Source organism: Canis lupus, chromosome 31 (assembly GCF_048164855.1).
Source record: "Canis lupus baileyi chromosome 31, mCanLup2.hap1, whole genome shotgun sequence".
NCBI classification, from domain to species: domain Eukaryota; kingdom Metazoa; phylum Chordata; class Mammalia; order Carnivora; family Canidae; genus Canis; species Canis lupus.
In genome coordinates, this window is record NC_132868.1 from 32,809,582 (window position 1) to 32,824,775 (window position 15,194).

A 15,194-nucleotide genomic window follows, 5' to 3' on the forward strand; every position below is an offset into this window, starting at 1 on the left:
CATTTAGCGAAGAAAATTCCAGTAAAATGTGCTAAGTCCTAAATGACAGGTGGAGTATGATTTCATAGGCCTCCTGAAATTTATGTGGGCAGTATTAAAATTTCTTGGCTGCATGCTGTCCAGATTATCTTTATTGAGCAAGAGCACTTTCTTCTGTAGTTGATTATTATTACTCAATTGTCCTCTAGCGACAGTATCAGGCTTTAAAAGCATAGATATACTTGCTAGAACATGCCTGCTTGCTCTTGGGGTTTTGCAATTTGAGAGTTTATGTTTTTGTTTACAAAAATTATAAGTTTTAGTTTCAATACATGTTATTATTACCATGCTATTAAAGTTGTCAAGCAATATCCTTTTTAATTTATTTTTATTCCCTCCAATTTATTTTCCCCTATTTTGTAACAGATCCCTATGTCCCTAGTAAAGTATTAAAAGTAGATTTTGCTATATTTATCATGATTACAGAAACAGAAAATACCATAATGACTATAAAAAAGTTAAAGCCAGTCCACGGTGGCTAATATTATGGGCCCTGGTTATAAATACCAAAAAATCAATCTAGCAGAAAGGGAAAAGCTAGGATTTAAAGCAAGCTGCTTCTATGGGCTTTCCCCTCAATTAAAATAGCTCAGTGCATCTTAAAAGAAAATAGTTAAAGAGCTATGGATTATGAAAAAAAATAAGTGCTCCAGATATCTTTTGTAAAAATAAATTTAATTTTTCTTTTTGAGCTAACACCCTATGTTATATCAGATATCTCAAGCAGCAGACCAAAGAGAATATTTCAATTTATTTTGGTAACAATTCCTTGAAATTATTTTGCAGTTAAGAACTTGACTTCATATTATTTTCTGACTACTAAGTAGGACACTGTCATCTTTTGAAAGTAAAAATTTATATTAAATTGACCATGTAAGTTAGCAGAGGCTCATAATGGCAAAGATTGCTTCCAGAGAATGATTTCTCAGATGCTTTGTAATTCCTGCACTGAATGTTACCATCTGAAAGTAACACTATGAAAGGAAATATATTTCTAAAGATGTGAGGGATTACCTTTATATTTCTAAAAGACAAAAACATGATAAAACTCTACCTGACAAATAAGCTGCATGTGTAATTTTAAGATTTTAATAAGATACATTTCTCATGTTATTCAAGATTTGGGGTAGTCTCTCTCTCTCTCTCTCTCTCTCTCTCTCTCTCTCTCTCTCTTTCTATCTATATTCTTGCATGTGTTTAAGAATGAATCCTGAAAAGGGACCATATTTTCCACCTGATTTTTTTCTAGTAAGGCAGTTGTTTTCTGTAATTTATGTATTGCTCATTGTGGAATCTGGGATTTGATTGTATTCTACACGTGACTTAATAAGTGGACCTCAATTGTTACATATGCTAGAAGATAAGAAAGTGCTGAGTTAGGGACATAGCACAGCAAGCAGCATGACCATCAGCATATTTGTGTCAGCTCACTCTGCCCCCAATTCTCTTTGGGGCAACATGAATGGCCAGGTTGCCATCCATGAAGCATTCATGTTACATACACTGTGGGGTTCTTCATAGTTGGGGAGCACTGACCTTTGGGAATTACTGCTTTTATATCAAGCAGTAAGTAAACCCAATTTTTATCTTGTAACACCTCACCTCTCAAGGTTGCTCACTACAAACACAATCCTGGGAAACAGCATAGGGAAAGAATTGCCAGAGGCTTGAGGCCCAAAGTGGGTTTCTAGTACTCATATGCTGCTCCTCATCCCAAATTAATAAACATAATTTAGACCAATTGCTTACACAGCTATAGTACACTTTAGAAGAAAACTTACAGTACTAGTGATGTAGTAGTGATATACAGCATATATTTTTTAATGAATTTTCCTGTTTTAAAAAACATGGAGTATGTGAAAACAATCAAAATTCCTATCGTGATTTTTTTAACAAAGTAATTGTTAAAATGATATAATATGTTCTCATAGTAGCCCAAGGTTTACAGGTAATTGAAAAATATAGTATTATGAAAACAGAGCTACTAAACAGACACTTCTCTCTTCATTTCTCAAAAATAAAAATATATCCTGGATGAACTTAAGGAGAAAATAGATAGTCAACCATCATACTTATAACATCTGTTTATTTGGATACAAGAGAGCTAGATGAAATTATATGACACTTTGGCACTATATTATTTCATATGTAATAAAAATATGCTAATTTTATAAACTTAAATATGATTTAAAAAGATATTCAGAGAGATACAACATGTTCTAAGAAACAAACATACAACTTTGTAAATTATTTTCCATACAATTTCAGGTAAGATGTAGGAAAATAAGTTTTATCCATTTTAATTTTGAAGAAGTTGAAGTTCAAATTATTTAAGTAGCCTATCTAATTTCTGGGACAGGACAGCTGCTTGCAGAAACAACAATCTTAAAATTGAATCGTTGAAGGGCTGCAAACCATAGCAAATCACATTATTTCTTCTTCCTGGCTTGAAATGAAAAGTATATAAGATCAGTATTATCCACATATTTTTGCTTATCTATCACTTACCGTATCAAATGACATATTAAAATCTACCGATTTTCTACAATCTAATAGTAATTGTCATTTTACATGTGTATGTCTTAACTTCACATTCAATGTATTAACTCCTTGAGAGTCAAAAACTTTTGAATTACAATTATTTACTGAAATATTGCATCATTTTTTATCCCCCATATGATTCTCCTTCAGTCTAAACTGGTTACTGGGCATCATAACTCCTTGCTTTGTGGGTTTGGAATGGATTTAAAACAGAAGCAGTCAGGAGCCAAGCCTCTATATATTCTTTCTAATACTTTAAATATATGCAAGGAATTCTGCTTAGCAAGAATATGGAAAAAGAATGAAAGAATATTTGGGTATTGAGAAGGGAGTAGATGCTCCAAAAAAACTGTGAAGGTAACATAGTCTATGGTCTCATTTCTACTTCTTTTCTTTTCTTTTTTTTTTCTTTTCTTTTTTATTAATGAGGTCTTTCCTGACCATTTTATTCAAATTGCTTACATGGTTTTTCTCCTTAGGCTTCTCTGTATTTTTCTGTATCAATTATTACTTTCTAACATACTGTATAATTTACTCATTGGCTGCATTGGTTGTAATTGTCTGTATTCCTCCATTAAAAGCAAGTTTCATGAAGGCAAGCCTTTATTTTGTTCATAACTGATTCTTATTTTACCTAACTTCAAAAGTAAATGCTCTTTAAAGGGATGGCTGGCATTGCATAAATAAAGAATAAGAACATAAGAACACCAAAAAACATAGAATTTTCTGACTTGAGGGTGGGAAAGTGAAAGATAAATGCAGCTCACATGTAAAATTTTAATTCAGCAAATTTATAGAGGTATATGAACTGTATCCACTTATTTTATGAATCAATAAATAACTTTGAGTTTTTAATTAATTGGACTAATGGATGACATAGATGCAGTGTATGAATATTGTAACAGGTGACATTTACACTGATTAACAGGATAATTAAAGAATGTTAATAGTCACAGTGCATGAAAATGATTAACAATACACTACTTCATCCTTTTATATGAAAAGGAGGAATATAGCAAAGCTGCTATTCAAAAGATCAAAAAAAGAGGTCTATTTTTGTCAGACATATTTTAAAAATCCATTTTATCTGTAGTTTTCCTTTTCTTTTTCTATGAATATGCATTTTGTTAAAATAGAGAGAGAACTTGATTTCTTTAAAATTGTGTGAGATCAGGGTCTTAAAAGCCTATAAATGGCCAGTCCAAATATTTTGTAGTCACAAGGAATGAGCATATAAAAATTAAAGTGATAGTTTATTGAGACACATTTTCAGTATTCCCCCTTTAAATACATCTTACTATAATGAAAGTTAAATAAAGTGACAACCACCTGCTTTTCACTCTTCTGTTTCAAATTAATCCAGAGTTTTAGTTGTTATTTTTTTTTTAATTTTTATTTATTTATGATAGTAACAGAGAGGGAAAGAGAGGCAGAGACACAGGCAGAGAGAAGCAGGCTCCATGCACCGGGAGCCCCACGTGGGAATCGATCCTGGGTCTCCAGGATCGCGCCCTAGGCCAAAGGCAGGCGCCAAACCGCTGCGCCACCCAGGGATCCCTAATCCAGAGTTTTAAAAACCCTTCAACCTGTCAGGATCTAAGACATATCTTTGTATCTTCATTTAGCTCTATTTTTTTTTCTTTTTAAATTACTATTTAGCAGAACTACAAAGAACAATATTCTAAATCTTGTCTGTGGACTTCTTCTTCCACATTTTTATCTTCCTTACCTCAGGAAGATACTTCAGAACAGTGAAAAAGTACACAGTACTTGATGGAGCTATGAATTCTAGTTTTATACAGTAACAAGGGCAAATTGAAACACATTTCTGAGTATCATTTTTTTTCTTTTGGAAAAAGATGTATATAGAAAGAACCGGCCGAATTTTAGCATTAAAATGCCTATAAAAGTCAGAATTACATATTATGTATTCAGTAAATGTCCATTCAAGTTTCATTTCCCCAAACCCAATCCCAATACCTAACAATACTCTCCACATTGGCCTTTCTTTTTTTCTACTGAATAAACCGAATTAGTGTAAACTAGATTTTTATGATTCATACTTCTCTAGAGGTATTTTATTTTAATAAGTCTAAAGGGATATGTTAAAATAAAGAAATGAATTTCCAATCATGGAATAGAGATATTAGCAAACGATTTAAGAATGGAGAGTAATAGTACTTAAATTAATCATACCATGTAGGCAATTGCCTTGCTCTGCTCATAACTTAAATAATTATATCTCTTGTATATTCTCTTATTTTATTTTACCTTAGTTTAGGTTCTACATGGAGTTCCATAAAATTTTTTGAGGGGTTAGATTGAATGATGGGTAAGCTATATGTGGTGGAATTAAACAATGGAATGTCAATTAATATTTAAGAAAATGTTAATTGAGCATCTACTACATGCATGACATATTTCCAGGCACTGGGGATACGAATATAAGGAAAACACAGACCTAGACACATTTTGCATAGAAGCATCTACCTGTAACATGGAAACTATGGAAAGAATACTGACTTTAGGTAACTACAGCTAGACCTGTATATTAGAGTTAAGTCAGTTTATTATTGTGAGATTCAAAGTCCTCATCTATCAAATGACAAGGTGGAACTAGATAATGTTAAGTTTATTCTAGATACAAGAAAGTACACATAAGCTATTTGTACCAGTTGTCAATAAAGCCCGTTAGAAGATTTCAGCTAAAATGTTTAGCCAATTGCTAAAGATAGAATCTTGGGTAATTTGTGAGTATATTCATGAGCTGCATACTCAAGGGGAATTCATACCTATACACAGGCTCTTCTTTACGGAACTTTCTAGATACACACAAAAAAAGATAAGAGTCAAAGCCAGAGATTGAAGAAAGCTTCCTCTAGAGTTCAGGCCTCAGCATGGAGAAAAGCAACTGCTGCAGAAACAGTGGGAAGGGTGCTGGACTGCATCACCAACAAAATACACTGCAGCTGGGAGGGACAAGGCCATAAACCACTAGGAACCACCTTCTGCTGGGAAAGGAGGGATGGAATCACTAAGTCCCATCCATGAGACAAAGGGCCATAGCACCTACCCAAGACTGATGACCCATGATAACAACACAGCAGGACTCCCAACGTAAGGCTAGTAAGAGTTTAGTAAAAAAGAACTGTGAGGGGCACCTGGGTGGTGCAGTAGTTGAGCATCTCCCTTTGGCTCAGGTCATGATCTTGGGGTGGAGTCCTGCTTTTCCCTCTGCATATGTCTCTGCCTCTCTTTCTGTGTCTCTCATGAATAAATAAGTAGAATCTTAAAAAAAAAAAACTGCAAAAGAGGGGAAGCAGCAAGGAGAAACATGCTCTAGGTTGTAGGTACAAAAAGACATAAACTGAGTGTGGAGAAAATATGAGAAAAATCCTATAGAAAATCAGTCTCAATCTACCCATAAGGTAACACTAGAGGAACTGAAAATCATTGTTTCACTGAGAATAACTGTAGCAGCAACAAATGCCAAACCCAGCTCAGGTTGTCAATGATTCAAATCCCTCACTAGAAAGAAAATGAATTCTCATTTCCAGAAATGAATAATATTTATAACATTTTCTACTGTCATACAAAAGATGTCTGACATTCGACCAATAATGATGAGGCTCATAGAGGAGTAAGAATAAATCTACATACTGTCAAGAAACAAAGCAATCATCAGAATTAGATTCTGAAATGAACCAGATGTCAGCATTTTCAGACAAGGGATTGAAAACAAGTATGATTAATATGTTAAAAGCTATAGTGCATAAAATAAACAACATGAATGGAGAAACAGTTAATTTTGACTGAGAGATGAGAAGAGTAATGAGGAAATGGATATGCTATAAGTGAAAGCACACTAAAAGAGATGAAGGATGGCTTTGAATTCATTTTCAAGCCAACACAATTGAGAAAGCAATCAGGAAATAAGATAGATCAATACAAAATACTCAAGCAAAAAAAAAAAAAAACTCAAGCTGAAACAAAGTTAAATAAAAAGTGAAAAAAAAACAACTACTACGGGACAATTTCAAATGGTCTAACTTAATTTGAATCTCAGAAGAAGATAGAAATAATAAATATTTGGAGATAATATTTGAGATTTAAAAAAAATCATAAAAAACATCAAAACAAAGATCCAAGAACTCAGAGAACATCAAAAGGCATGAAATAAACAAACAAAATGTCCCTAAACTCATAATATCCTAGTAGCTGAAGATTAATGGGAAGGAGAAAATCTTGAAGGTATCAAGAAAAAGAGATTCATTACATGTAGGGGGTCAAAGGTGAGAAATATAGCACGTTTCTTCTCAGAACAGTACAATCCAGAAGGTAAAGACGATATTCTTAGAGTTATCTAACACACCACACACACACACACACACACACACACACACACACACACTAGACTAACCCAGAATCCTATACTCAGTAAATGTATCTTTCAAAAATGGAAAGTAAGTACTGATTTCCTTAGAAATACAAAAAAAGGCAGAGAACTTATTAACAGTGGATTTATCCTAAAGGTATATTAAAGTGCTTTCTTTAGCCCAGAAGAGCAATGGCACAGGAGAGAAACCTGGATGCAGACAAAGAAATTAAAACTTTAGAAATGGTATTAATGAAATAAATTGATTTTTTGTTATATTTTAATTGATTTAAAATAACTGATCAAAGCAGAAACAACATGAATTAATTTTGTGTTTATAACTTCTATAAAAGTAAGACATATGACAAAATAGCAGAAAATATGGAAAGCCAATTGGAAATACCCAGATATTGAGGTCCTTACACAGCATACAAAGTAACATACCATTTGAAATTAGATTGCCATTAATTAAAACATATATAGTATACTCATTACTTTTTTAAGAGAGATATAAAAATTAAGCCAAAAGTAAAGACAAAATCAAATGATAAAATGTTTCTATTACACCAAAAAAGAGGAAAAACAAGAAACAAAGAACAAATGAAACAAATAGAAACTATAACTACTTAGAGGGCAGTTAATTATATGCTTATATCATATATTATATCATATATTAAGTCAACTTATATATAAGCAGTCTAAACATACCTATTAAACAGCAAATACTACCAAAGATTGCCTGGGTGACTCACTTAGGCAATGGAATCTTGATCTCAGCTCAGAACTCAATCTTGGGGTTGTGAGTTGAGGCCTCATATCAGATTCCATGCTAGCATGGAGGCTACTTAACAAAAAAAAAAAAAAAGCAAAATCTAACAATTCCAACAATTAGCTACCCATACAAACTGTCTTCAAATATAAAGATATAGATAGATTGGGGCACCTGGGTGGCTCAATGGTTGAGTGTCTACCTTTGGCTCAGGTCATGCTCCTGGGGTCCTGGGATCAAGTCCCGCCTCAGGCTCCTTGCAGGGAGCCTGCTTCTCCCTCTGCCTATGTCCCTGCCTCTCTGTGTCTCTCATGAATAAACAAATAAAATCTTTTTAAAAATAATATAGGTAAGTTAAGATTAAAAATATGTGGAATAATAAAACATGCAAACGTGAATCAACAGAGACCTGGGGATACTAATATCAAACAGAGTATATTCAGAAGTAATATTCCCAAGAACAAAGGAGGATATTACATAAAAATAAAAAGATTAATTCACCAAGAAATGTAAACCTAAATGCACATATATGTAACAACAGTTTCAAAATGCATTAAGCATAAGTAATAGAATAGATGGAACAAATACACAAAAACACAATTACAGTTGTAGACTGCAAAAGCCAATGGATTAAACAGAAAATCATAGGAAAATTAGAGAATACTTCGAGTCAAGTTAAAAGAAAACACAACTCATAAATTTTTTAGATTCAACTAACAAAGGGCTAGATAGTAATTATAATATTCCATGTTTATATTAGATGAAAGGTCTCTAATCAATTACCTAAGCTTATACCTTAACATGCTAGAAAAAAGAAACCTCAGTCAAGCACAAAGCAAGACAATAAAGAAAATGCTAAACACGACAGTAGAAAATATATTGAGAATGGGGAAAAAGAGAGAAAAACAATAAAAGTTAAAGTTAGCTTTTTGAAAAGACCAATAACATTGATAAAACACTAACCAGATTGACCAAGATATGACATACCTGGATTAGAAATGAAATAGGCACCTTACTACAGAACCTACAGATATTAAAAAGTTACTAAGTGAATGCTACAAATAATTCTATGCCAATTACCTAGGTGAAATGGTCATATTTCTTGAGACACAAAATCTTCCAAAGCTCATCAGAAATAATTAAACAAAATAAATAGCCCTATATGTTAAAGATATTCAATTTGTAATAATAAACCACTCAAGAGGGACAGTTCTAGGTTGCAATGTGGTCACTTGGAAATAGTAGCAAACATTAAGGAAGTAATACTGATTCCATGCACACTCTCCAGAATATAGAAGTGACAGACCGCATTTTATAGAACCAGAATCTATCTTGAGTCACAAGAAAAAAATGTGCCAATTCAAGAAAATGTAATTATAGGCCAATATGCTCCATGATCATAAAATGCACAAATATACAACACTACAATAGATACTAAATCTAACCACATGTCTAAAACAGCACATCATGAACAAATGGAAATTATGATAGGCATTCAGCTCATTCAAGGTAATTTACCACATCAGCTGATCAATGATGAAGAATCATACGATAATCTTTGATAGGTGAGGCAAAAACATTTTACAAAATTTAATAGCATTTATAAGTACATTTAGAACATTAGGACTAGAAGGAAACTTTCCAGATAAAGGGTTTGTACAAATCCTATATTTAGCAACATACTTAAAGCTGAAAGGCTGAATGCTTTCCTCATAGTGTCAGAAACAAGGTCAATATTTGAAAATTGATCATATTGTTTGAGTATATAACTTTAATTTACTGTTTCTTAAATTTTCATCCAAAAATTAACAGAAATTAAAACACCTACCACAAGGCATTATGAGAAGTAATTAAGTTACTTTGTAGTGTAGTGTAGTCTATGGCACATAGGTAACTGATATCTGATGCTTGATAAACATAAATATCAGATATTAGTCCAATACAAATATAGTAAGTTATAATTCACCTAAAACTTAAAAAAATGAAATATTTTGGTTATCCCTAAAGACTGGTTAGGACCAAATAGAAATTGAAATTTTATAAACAAAGAACATTCACAATACCATCAAAAGTATAGGTTCTGTATACCAAAAACTGCAAAACATTGATGAAAAAAATCAAAGAACACCCAAATAATTGAAGGGTTATTCCATGCTGATAGTTTGAGAAACTCAAAATATTAATTTTCCGAAACAGACATACAGATTCAATGCAATCCATACCAAAATCTTAGTAATGACTTTGTAGAAATTGCTAAGCTGATCTTAAAATTCATGTGGATAGACAAAGGAACTAGAAGAGCCAAAAAAAGGTGGCTTTTGTTTATTTTTTTGTTTTGTTTTTGGAAAAAAAAAAGTTGGATCATTCAAACAACTCAACTCCAAGATTCAGCTACGTTAATCAAAGATAGACATACTGAAATAGAATTAAGATTTTAGATTTGAATTTACAAATATTGAAAATATTCATTTTCAATGAATTGCAATTAATTTGGAACAACTATGGAAAGGTAATTCAGTGAAGAAGGAATAGTATTTTCAATGTCGTCCTAAAGAAACGGTATTTACCAATAAAAAGGATCCTCAATCCATATTTCTGAACATTTCTAAAAATTAACGCAATAGTATCATTGACCTAAATGTGAAATATGAAACCATAAAATTTATAGAACAAAACACAGAATACAAGTGTTTTAATTCCTTGGGATAGGCAAAGATTTCTTAGATACAATAGAAAGTACATTCCATAAAATTAAAAACTGAAAAATTGACTTTATCAGAGTAAGGATTTCTGTTCTTTGAAAGGAACTGTTAATACAAGCTACACACTAGAAAAATAATTGCAAAGTAAATATCTTGTAGAGAACTTTTATCTCTATTATATTAATATTATATATGTATGTATATAAATTTGTCTCAAAGGTAAGAAAATAGCATACCCGCCTAAAGATAGGCAAATTATTTGAACACTTTGTTAAAGAAGGTATATGAATATAAATTAAAACTACTTGAAGTTATAACTACTAAATAATAATAATTATTATTATAATAACACCAAATCCTGCTGAGTATGTAGAGTAGCTGTACGTAGGAGAGGTACAGCAGCTTTGAAAAACACTGAAAAAAAGTTTGGAAGTTTTGTAAAGTAAAACATCCATCTATACAATTTAGCAATTCCACTTCTAAATATTTACCTAAATTAAATGAAAAAAATATTTTCACCGAAAAACTTTATTTAAATGTTTATAGCATTGTTATTCACAATCTCCCAACTAAAAACAAGCCAGATATCCTCCAACTGATGAACAGATAAACTAGATCTCTACAATGACATAAAAAGGAATGGGTAGCTAATGCCTGCAATAACAACAAGTACTATCAAATGCATCCTTTTAAATGAAAGTAGTCATACTCAAAAGGCCACATGTTACATGATTCCATATACATGACATTCTGGAAAAGGAAAGAAAATAAGGTCAGAGAACAGATCACTGGTTGCTTCAGGATGATATGTCAACAAAGAGGCACTGGGAATTCCTGAGAGTGATAAAATTGATTTATATTTTGATTCTGGTGATTATAATGGCATGCATTGTCAAAACTCTGATTCTTTCTCTCATATTTTAAGCCTATCCCTAAGAAGGAAACCTTTGAGAAGAATCAGATTTATAAAACATCACGTATGCCTTTGGCCTTTGTAATGAATCAATTGTAAATAACATCTCTGGTTTGATTAAAGTTAACTGTCAAGTTATGTTTAACATAATAGAATACACTAAAAGAGAACACTTAGCAATTCTGGCTCAATATAAAATGTTAGAATAAATAGAACAAATTTTGTAGATTCACTAATTGACAGACATTTTGTGTTTATGTGCTTCGTAGATAGAGAAAGAATAGAAATGCAAGTTAAAATAGAAATGCATATGGAAACAGTTAAACGGCAAATAGCACAGAAAATGAGAAGTATATTTTTTAAAGGAAAATTGACTTCTCACTTGTTCAAGTTAGATCACTCTGTCAGTAATCTTGTTTGATTCTCCATACAACATCCATGGATCATTTTTCTAACTATTAAATAGTCTCTTTTTCTTTTTCTAGCAGTTTTATTCAGGTATAATTGATATGTTTAAAAAAACCTGTGCATGTTCAATGTATACAATTTGATGAGTTTGGACAAATGCCTACACCGATGACACTATCGCCGTGATCAAGGTAATAGACACATCCATCACCTTCAAAAGTTTCCATGTGTCCCTTTTGTATGGAAGTGTGTGTATGTGTGTGTGTGTGTGTGTGTGTTGTATTGTGTGTGTTAAGAATGTTTAATGTAAGAATTATCCTTTAAGCAAAATATGAGTGTACAAAATACCATGTTATTAACTAGACCTACCATGTTGTATAGCAGATCTCTAATTTGTTCATCTTACATAACTGAAACTAGAGATAGCATGGATGAACCTGACACATTATACCAAATAAAACAAGCCACTCTCAGAAGGACAAATCTGTATGATTCCATTTATGTGAGGAAATCTAAAGTAACCAAAATCGTAGAATAAAATGGTGGTTGCCAGGGGTTCCTGGGTGGGGGCATGGAGAGAGTCTCTCTCTCTCTCTCTCTTTCTCTCTCTCTCTCTCTTTTTTAGATTGTTTATTTGCTTATTCCTGAGACACACACGCACACACACACACACACAGAGACAGAGACATAAGCAGAGGGAGAAACAGGCTCCTCCCAGGGGAGCTTGATGTGGGACTCCATCCCAGGACCCCAGGATCATGCCCTGAGCCAAAGGCAGATGCTCACACCCAGGCCTCCCTACTTAAAAGTCTCTTGACTGATTTTCCTAATTTAATTTTTGTCACTTTCAACTCTGTCCTATAAATGATTCAAGTTTTTCAAAGTGCTTCATTTTATTTTAAAGGTAGAAACACATGATATTGCCAGGGGCAAGTCATTTTTGACCTACAAAACAAGCAATTTCTTATTCTTTAACAGAGAAATGCTTGAATTCTTTTTGGGGCCTATTGGATTAGCTGGGCCCTACTTGTGTGTCTCCTGCTTAATTTTGCCATTCACACCTCTCTCTATATTCTTCAAATTCACTATCCTTTCAGTTTCTTTAATATTTCTTTCACCTTCACAATTAAGGTGTTGGTACTACTCTTCTTTTTATCTAGAAGTAACTGGATTTAATCAAGCATTCCTTACCTAATTGTTCATAGCTCAGAAAATCCAACATAATATTGTCCAGTACACACTCTGTGACCTTTCTGGACTAGATTGGCAGCACCTTTTCCCATCTGATAATCTTTTATGGTGCTTCACACTTATTAAACGTGAAATTGAATAATTAATAGTAAAATACTTTCTTTAACACCATTTCCACTAGATTATAAGATTTATCAGGGCAGAGGCTCTGGCTTATTTACCACCATATCCCCAAAACTGAATATAGACTTAGAAAATAGACTATACTCACTATGTTTTTAAAAATAACATTAAAATAATTAATTTACCAGAAAATAAAGAAGATCTAGTGCTTTTATTGTGTGTATGTACATGTGTGTTAGTAAATACTCATCAACCATGGTGAGAAAGACTTTACTGTCAAATGAGGGAGAGAATTTGTGCTTAAATGAGCAAAGGGGTGAAAAGAGAGAGACAGGGAACAAGAGAGAGAGGGAGGCAAAGCAAGAAACAGACTTAGCTGTAGAGAATCAACTAATGGCTACCAGAGGGGAGATGGGTTTGGGAGACATGTTGAACAGGTGATGAGGATTAAGGAGTGCACTTGGCACTTGGGATGGGTACTCGGTGTTGTATGGAAATGTTGAATCATTAATACAGTTATCTAAGTAATAATGATGACAAAAAAGTTTAATAGAGTTTATGAGTTACCAGTGTTTAATATTTAAAGCTTTTTGAATTTATTTATAAAGAACTGTAAAATGTGTTTAGTGTTTGACAAAGTAATTACACTCTGGGAACATGGCCTCCATTAATAATCTGCAAAGTTGAATGGCTTTAACGAACAGTAATTTTTCAGGGGACAATTTTTTGGTGTCAGTCATGTCTTACCTTTCCCTCCACAAATTGTTTCAGAGCTATCTATCTAACTCAGTTGAGAATCTCAGTGGCCATGCTTTAGGAAATTACACCCAAAACACAAAAAAATAAGCCAGGATGAAACACTTCATAAACTAAAGAGCTATTGACTTCGGACAAATTACATAACCCATTGATACTAGATTTCTAATTTATGCACTAGATATGATAATAGTTTGTGGTTTTGTGAGATGTATGAGACATTTGTTTGTAAGATTTAGTGCTCAATTTGTAAGTAGTGAATAAGGTTGATTTCCTTGAATTATTAAAATTGACAAAACAAGAATCATTCGCAAATGATGGATTAAGCACAGATCTTAAGTTTTTATATAACAAATTTATTTTAAAATGTTACTTAAAATACATTATCTTGTTCTTAGTGATGCATTAAGCTCCTCAAAATCATAATATATTTAGAAATAAAGTATTTTGCTTCTTGGGGTTTAGGATAGATGCCTCTTGCTACCTTTGTTATCTCTGAAAAATTACTTAAGCCCTCATCGTTAATAGGAGCTTGAATATTTTCAAAACGAGTTACAGAAAATATCAACAGTGATTAAAACATACTAAAACAAAATACGTATTTTTTATGTTTTTATATACATTATTTTCTTTTAAAATTTATTTTTAATAAAATCTGTGTATATTTAAGATGTACAATATGATGTTTTGATATACATATATAAGTGAAATGATTGGTATAATCAGGTAATTTACATACCCATCTCCTCACATAATTACTTCTGTGGGTGTGTGTGTATGGTGAGAACATCTGAGATCTACTTTTCTAATAAATTTCCAATTACAATGTGTTGCTATTAACTCTAGTAGCCATGCTGTACATTAGATCTCCAGAATTTGTTAATTTTATATTACTGCAACTTTGTACCCTTTGATCAACATCTTCTCATTTTCCCCACTTAACTATCAGCAAAATGAAAAGGCAACATACAGAATGGGAGAAAATATTTGCAATCCAAATATCTGAAAAGGGATTAATGAGGAACTACAATTCCATAGCCAAAAAGCAAATAACCCAATTAAGAAATGGGCAGAAAACCTGAATAAATATTTTTCCAAAAGAACATATATAATTGGCCAACGGGTACATGAAAAAGAGGTCAACATCACTAATTATCAGAGAAATGCATATCAAAACCTCAACGAGAAATCACCTTACACCTGTTAGCATAGCTTTTATCAAAAAGACAAAAAAATACCAAGTGTTGAAGAGGATGTGCAGAAAAAGGAATTTTTATATTATTTTCTAAAAACAAACAGCAACAATGGAAAGATAACAAAATCATTTACTTTATTTTATAAATTTATGAATATAATTCCTTCTTAGGTTTAATTCTT

General features: G+C 32.3%; 1 long non-coding RNA gene across 5 annotated transcripts in view; it reads left to right on the forward strand.

Moving 5' to 3' along the window:
* Positions 1-15,194, forward strand: part of LOC140622261 (uncharacterized) — an 87,731-nt gene that overhangs the window by 34,187 nt on the left and 38,350 nt on the right. For 4 of the 5 annotated variants that reach the window (XR_012022020.1, XR_012022021.1, XR_012022022.1 and 1 more), the window contains one exon: positions 11,825-11,938. This is a non-coding gene — a long non-coding RNA (uncharacterized lncRNA). The remainder of the gene's footprint in view (positions 1-11,824; positions 11,939-15,194) is intronic. The other variant, XR_012022024.1, reaches the window with a different exon arrangement.